Genomic DNA, 7,953 nt, shown 5'->3' with positions numbered 1-7,953 from the left:
CGATGGAGGACTCCCCCCACACCCACCACGAGTGCCAATGGCAGGGCCTCGAGGAGATGATGGCCCTGTCAGCGGCCGGTGTCGCCGCTTTCCCAGAGCTCGACGCCTACGTCAAGGAGGAGGTCATGGAGGACGTCCGGGCAGAGGCGCCGAGGGAGGAGGAGCCGACAGGATGGAACCCAGCCTTGGTCTGGCAGTCCTGAACATGGACGGAGACCGTGCCGTGCATGCCTGAGGTGAACGCCGACCCGTGGTCACCTTCCGCGCCATGTGAAGAGGTTGTGCACGCGCCACCGCATCCGCCACAACAGACGCCTCCCGCCCGGCAGGGGCCGCCAGCCTACCTCTAGCAGCCACCTCCATACGTCGACCTCACCGGTGATGACGACGGCTACGGAAGACGATGGCGACATTGGCGACGACGACCCCTATCTAGTTTTTTTAATGTCTTTATTAAGTTTATGTTTATATTGATGTGGTGAACCTGACTACCGTGGACGTTTTAATGTTTATATTAATGGCAATGTTTATGTAGGTATTTTTTGTGTTAAATTTTAAAGTTTAAATAATAGGATAATTTGAAATGCGGCGGATCGATTGGACACACCGACGACCGCGCGACCACAAGCGGATATGCGTGTCCGTTTGTTATCCCAAATGCCAAATGGGAGAAATCCAGACAAAACGCGCGTTTGTTTGGGGTTGTGCGTTGGAGTTTTCCTAACGCACGATCAGTGAGTGCACGATCCGACGGCTCGCAGCGCGGCCGACACGGCGCTACAATCAGTCGGCTAGATCTGGGTCGAAACGTTTTCCGATCAGACACAAAAATCTCAGCGCCCAAACCCTAGCTAGCCCCTCCCACCGTCACTCCCTCAATCCAAATGGACGGCGACGGCAGCCTCCGCTTCGACTTCGAGGACGACGTCGACGCTTCGAGCGCTGGATCCGGCTCCGCGTCCTCGGAAGCCCCCATCCTCGCCGTGGGAGGGCCGTCCCGTGGCCGCGGCCACGGAAGCATCGAAATGGACGGCGACGAGGACAGCCTCCGCTTCGACTTCGAGGACGGCCTCGACGCGGCCGGCGCTGGCACCGAATCCTCGGCCTGGCCCTTCGAAGCCCCCATCCCCTCCGCTGGAGGGCCGTCCCATGGCCCTGGCAGCCGCAGCATCCAAATGGACGGCGACGAGGCGGCGACGGGGCCAGCCTCCGCTTCGACATCGAGGACTACCTCGACTCCGTCGCCGCTGGATCCGGCTCCGACGAGGAGATCCCGGAGTGCAGAATGTGAGGAACACCTCCATCTCAAATCACTTCTATTTTAGTCCTGCGAAGTTTTTTTTTGACAGACTCCTGCGAAGTTTACAGAGGCTGAGAGAGAGGGAGGGAAACAGAGAGAGAGAGAGAGAGAGAGAGAGAGAGAGAGAGAGAGAGAGAGAGGCAGGGAGGGAGGGAGCTCCAGCCTCCGCACTACCTCCCCTCCACCCCTGCCACGATCCCCTCCCCCTGCGACCCCTTTTCCCTTTCTCCCGCTACCCCGCTTTCCACTCCTCGCGCCACCCCCTTCCCCCTCCTCCTTCCACCCCCTTTCCCCTCCAGATCTGCTACAGAGTTAGGTTATGTCTAGGGATGCAGAGCAGCGCCCGATCCGCCCCGCTTCCATGTCAAAAAGATTCAAGTTAGTTGTAATTCCTCCGTACAGGTTTAGCGAACTAACCTCATGCTTTTGCGGGCTTATGCCAGACTTGCATCCCTAGTTATGTCTATGAAGTTGTGATTTAATTAGCAATCAAATACAAAGTTAGGTTGTGTCTATGATGTTGTCACACCATACGTAATAAGCGTTATAATGTTATGAAGGGGGTCGGTTGCCATAAAATGCATTACGCCATAAAACATTGGTGTTTATGTATTTGCAGCGAATCCGCAACGGATACCGTATCCGATACGGATACTGCTCCAATATGTCCTGGATATGTATCCCCTGAGTATCAGGGAATAGGAGCTAGTTTGGTTTGTGCCCACAAGTTGATGCCTGGTAAAAAATGTTGCCTGGTGTGGACACAAGAAGCTAGCAATTGCTGCCTGGCCAGGCTGGCCTGAAGGAAATGTGTTTGGATGAAGCCTGGCCTGGTGAATAGTTAAATGGATTTGAAAAGGAATCTTGGACTGTACTGCTGACCTACTATAGCTGGAGGAGTGCCGTCGTTTTGTGATTAGTAATTCCCAGGCAGCAATTAGCATCCAGGCCGGCTGCCCAGGCGCTCGAAACTGGACGCCTGGGGTCGCCTCGGTCTGCCTGGACCAGGCTAACAAAAGTGCTCAAGTATCCAGGCCAGGCTGGCTTCCTCAGTCCCAGGACAGCAAGCAAACAGCTTCTCTGAAAATCCTGGCAGGTTCCAGGCCAGGCATGGCACGGCGAGGACATGAACCAAACTAACCCTAGATGATTTAAAACAATGCTGATACTTCATGGATACTGGATACTCGGCCGGTGTGTTTCGGATATGGTCCAGCCCAGTTAAGGGGTAAGTAGCGATACAACCCTAGTCCCCCGACGCCTCATATTTTCCGTCCCTGCTGCTTTCCTCCCGAGCTCCACAGCAAGCGGCGTCTGCTCGCCCAGCGGCGGCAGACTGGCGGCGAGCAGACAACGAGCTGCTCCTCTTCTCCTTTCTCTTCTAGTCTTCTTATGATCTCATCTCCTCTGATACTCTCCTCCAGATGGCTCCTCTTGCTGAACCTACCAACCTAAGGGCACCATTGTGGAGCCATGTTACAGTGTTAGTACTCTTCTGATCCTCTCCTATGGACTTCGACCTACCAGCTCAGTATTTTGGTGAATTAAAAAGAAAATTAAAACTTTTCCAAAATGGCGAATTCACGTATCTGCATCGGTCCGATGCTGATACGCGTATCAGTGTCTGTGCATTCTAGGTGCCCATGCTGTATGAATTTCTGGAGTAACCAACTATGATGGATTTAACAATTATCACATAATAGAACATAATTGGTAGGTTTTAATTTAGCTGATTCAGTTTGTTAATTTTTGGCGCCTTCAATTAAACTGGTTTTCGTATTGTTTAATTAGTGATTGATGGAATCTTTAACTTCTGTGACGATTCATATTGTTACTCAAAGTTCTGTCTCCTGTGCTACCCACTAGATCATATAATCTACTGTTTGACTTGGCATTTAAGCCCATTTCAATCTTCAGTGTAGCTGTTGTAAAGAGTGCTGTCAAAACTTTAACATAAACTGTCTTCCTTCCAATCTGAATTGCAGGTTTAGCGTGGGCTTTTGCCTTAATGGATCTAATTGCAAGTGCATGCATGTTAAGCTACCTGGGTCGCCTCCTGTTCAAGAAGTCCTCCAGAAGTTTCAACAGACGAATGCCTATAACTATGGTTCATCAAGCACAACTTATCAGCCTAGAGATAATAACTGTAAGCAGAAGGCGAAACCTCAAGTCCAGCATGAGTCGGTGCTGAAGAACCAAAATTTGGCTGTAAATGCTACTCTTGTACCACAACAACCTGCTGCTCAGCATGTGCAGACAGCAAATCCACCACCACACCTACAGCAGCAGCAAAATGCTCAGGTTCAAGGTGTCCATAATGGGTCATCTATCCAAAAACTACCGCAACTGCAAGCCCACTTCCACAAGGGCAATCAAGGTGGGAGCTTCTAGAAAGTTTTGTGAAGCTTTCAACAGATATTATATGAAAACTATAAACATAGCTGTATTACCTGTACCTGTCTTCAGGGATAATGAGTTCCCTGACTTGTTGTTCCTTATGCTTCCCGTCTTCTTGATAGAATGATGGGCTTACTTTTCAAAACTTGTTATGCAGTGTTCTTAACTGTCCTTTAGCAAGAGTCATAATTCGCTATTGTATTATGCTAGAAAAAACTAATTTTCTCTGAATAATTAGACAAATTAATCTATGGCTAAGCAATCAAGATGATTCCTATTAAACTAACATTATTGATTAGATGTACGTGTTCCTTGCATATTGATTAGATGTACGTGTTCCTTGCATAAAATGGTTTGGCGAGGAGAACATGAAATTGAGTCACTTGGCTGTTTACCTCTTTATGTAATTTGGAACTATGCCAATGGAATCTTGTGAGCACATTAAAGCAATATATGAGTTTTGGAATTATGCTCATAGCATTGTTTGAGCACATTAATACACAAATTTATTGCCTAGATACTTGTGACATTTGTATCTTCTAGGGACCACATAGGAAGTGATTTCCATGTTATTTTATGGCATAATCTGAAGCCAAAAGTGTTGTTGTAGTCTTTGTCCTTAGTAATAATCTAGAGGACAGAGGGCTGAGATGATCTGCCTTGTTGACTTGTCAAGACAATTTTAATGATCTCTCTTGCATTCCAAAATTTCATTATTTCTGTTCCATGCACATGCTTCCTTTTACAGAATAAAAAAATCAATGTTGAAGTGGTTCTAAGTTCTAACAGATTTTATGTTAACATGTTAAAAAACTAGGTACTTGGTTATTAAATGTTGCAACCAGGAGAATCTGGATTTTGGTTCAGTGGGGTGTTTGTGCCCCTCAAAAAGGATTAATGAGGTGAACTTGACGAAGCATGTCCATGGAGAGTGTCATTTCAATATTCCCCATCTCTAGAACTCATCATTTCCAGGTAAATCATACATTCCTCTTAGGCTCTCAGCTAGCAATAGCTAATACAATTACACATACACCTCTGTTACACAATATATGCTATAATTTACTTTTAGGGGAAACTATTTATGTGTCTTCTATATATGGTTGTAGATTAATTGTAGTATTTATTGCTGTTGAGAATAGAGCACGAAATTAACTTAGTCTAGTTATTAAGGGAGTTAATTAATGGTACAGGTGGATCGGTAATCATGAGTTTTTTTTTGACGTAATCATGACTTCATCTCATTTATACCTTTTGGTATTTTTCTTTGTCATTTAGCTCTAAGCACACGGAACACGGATTTAATGGCCTAGCTTCCAAACTCAAACGTCAGTTCTAAAAAAAAGGACATTAAGTGGAAGAAAATATTGCCTCCAAAACAAGTGACAAGTATTTATATACAGACAAGACAAACTTCTAACCTACATGTATTTTGGACGAAGGTGGCAATCTAGTATAATATCATTTGTTTTGGAACAGAGTAGTTGAAAAGTAAAATAGTGCTATTCTGTTGGATACATCAAATTATAGCTGAACACACTTTCTTCAGTGTCTGTGCAAAACTTCTAGAATTAGTGGCGGAATTTAGAAATATGCTCACAGAAGCCCATTGTGGTCAGAACTTCTCTCCAGTGGCTTATCCATACTTTCTTTATGGTTTATCCATACTTATTTTAATTTGTCATCATTCCACATTATATCTTTCCAGTGGTGGATAGTACTACTCTTTCTCACTGATGGAATATAGCATCTCATAGCAGATTAGATGACATAAGCTTGTGTATTCACACCATACTGCATTGCATGCTAATATTTATTGATTCTGTTAACTGTGAAAGAACTACACCGAGTTTCTCCTCGCATAATACTTCGTATTTAACAACAGATCTTATGCTATAGACATTTCCACTAATTTATGCTTAAAGGGGAAATATTTATGTCTTCTAAGGGGACTAAAGGCTTTGTTGTTGTTGTTGATAGTAGAGCATGTAAATAGCTTCTTAGTTTAGTTATTTATAAGGAAGTTGGTTGATGGTAGAGATGCTCTGGTAATCATGAGTCATTTTTCTCTTTTTTAATTTTTAATGGTATCATGACTAAATGAACCATTCATTAACATGTTTTTTTTATCTTCTATTGTACCTCCAGTTTGGTACATTTTTGTCATTTAGCTCCAAGCTATGGGACAAGAAGCATTTAATGACTTAGTTTTTAAAAAGAGATTGACTCAATTGTATGCCCAACTCACATCAGCACCCAAAGAATGTTAATAGGAGCATTTAGTAGAAAATATTGCCGCCAAAACTAGAGTAACAAACAAGTATGTAACACAACATATATTCTGCTTTGATGGTTGTAATTTGGTAATAATATAATTTGTTTTGTAATACAGTAGTCTAAAAGTAAAATTATGCTATTCAGTTGGATACTAAATTATTGTTAAATTCACCTTTTTCAAGGGCTCTTGAAAGGTTACTTCTAAGTTTGGTGGCTACACTCGTGGTTGGATTTGGAAATTTACTTACAGAAGTTCATTATGGTTAGAATTTCTCTCCATTGGCTCAAGGTACAACAAATTATGGAAATCCGCCCGCCCGAGTACTAGGAACTGGCTGCCGCGGCCCCACATCGAAGCATGCCTGCCCCGCCACGTGTCTCGCTCGTCAGCCGCCGACCCACCCTAGCCGCCACCGTCCCAGAGCGAAGCATCCGCGCCCCGCCACCTGTCGTCCTCACTAGCTGCTGGCCTCCATTGCGGTCTTTGCGATGATCCTGATGTTGTTGTCAGGTGTTGGCTGCTAGTGCCCCTGCTTGCTGATTTTCAGCGCCTCTGTCGCTGCTTGGTGGGTCGGTCCTTTCTCTGTTCCATGCTCATCGACATCATTTGATTTTGCTTGGTTCCCTTTGAGCATTGTAAAAAGAAGGCAATTTCTTTGTCACCGGGCTTCGTTTCCATCCCTTGCTACCCGTAGATTTTTGACGATGTTGATTGCACTGACTTCATTTCCCACATGGGCATTCACTTGCGTGGTCTGCGTCTCTGGGCATACTCTCTGGCGAGGTTTCTTATCTGTTGTGCCCTGTTGCCCCTGTGGAATCTTCACCACTCCCTATGACTGTTGTTGATAAGGCTGTCGCTCATGCTGCTAAGGTTGCTGATGATGTCACATGATGCCTAAGATCAAAACGTAAACTATCAAGGGCTTGACCAGGCAGCGGTGCTGCACGTAGGTCCTACCATGCGGTGGCTACTACACGCAGCAACCACGACCCGTAAATGCGAGCACATGGCGAAAGACAGAAGAGAGCAATAGCCGGTAGGGCCGTAGGCTGGTGCGCACATGCATCCCGATTCCGATCCCAAACACTAATGGGTCACGACTACCCCACCTCTCTTGCTGCTTTCATCCCTATCATGTGATTCTTCTCCCAAAAAAGCACAAGTCGTGAAATCCACACCAGATATAGTTACAACTGTACAACTGCCCCCAGAAAACTCCAAGGAGAGACAAAAAAAGGACACAGAGAAGTCTTTGGTCGAGTAAAACAAGATCTAATATTCAGGCAATGCATGATTCAGCAGTGGATGTATTAAGTCTAGTTGCTAGTTTGGTTTCATGCCTGGGAGGTCGACCATGGAAGCCATTTTCTTGGTACGACAACTTATGGAGAGATACAAGGAGCAAAAGAAGGACTTGCATATGGTGTTCATTGACTTGGAGAAGGCCTATGATAAGATACCGCGGAATGTCATGTGGTGGGTCTTGGAGAAACACAAAGTCCCAGCAAAGTACATTACCCTCACCAAGGACATGTACGATAATGTTGTGACAAGTGTTCGAACAAGTGATGTCGACACTGATGACTTCCGGATGAAGATAGGACTGCATCAGGGGTCAGCTTTGAGCCCTTATCTTTTTGCCTTGGTGATGGATGAGGTCACAAGGGATATACAAGGAGATATCCCATGGTGTATGCTCTTTGCGGATGATGTGGTGCTAGTTGACGATAGTCGGACGGGGGTAAATAGGAAGTTAGAGTTATGGAGACAAACCTTGGAATCGAAAGGGTTTTGGCTTAGTAGAACTAAAACTGAGTACATGATGTGCGGTTTCAGTACTACTAGGTGTGAGGAGGAGGTTAGCCTTGATGGGCAGGTGGTGCCTCAGAAGGACACCTTTCGATATTTGAGGTCAATGCTGCAGGAGGATGGGGGTATTGATGAAGATGTGAACCATCGAATCAAAGCCGGATGG

The 7,953-nt window shown here is 45.4% G+C and overlaps 1 pseudogene; it reads left to right on the top strand.

The window, feature by feature from the left end:
• The first annotated feature begins 804 nt into the window (after positions 1–804).
• Positions 805–7,431, top strand: LOC125526600 (annotated as a pseudogene).
• The last annotated feature ends 522 nt before the right edge of the window (positions 7,432–7,953 follow it).

The sequence above is a fragment of the Triticum urartu genome, unplaced genomic scaffold (assembly GCF_003073215.2).
Source record: "Triticum urartu cultivar G1812 unplaced genomic scaffold, Tu2.1 TuUngrouped_contig_10592, whole genome shotgun sequence".
NCBI lineage: Eukaryota > Viridiplantae > Streptophyta > Magnoliopsida > Poales > Poaceae > Triticum > Triticum urartu.
This window is presented reverse-complemented; position numbering and strand designations above follow the sequence as displayed.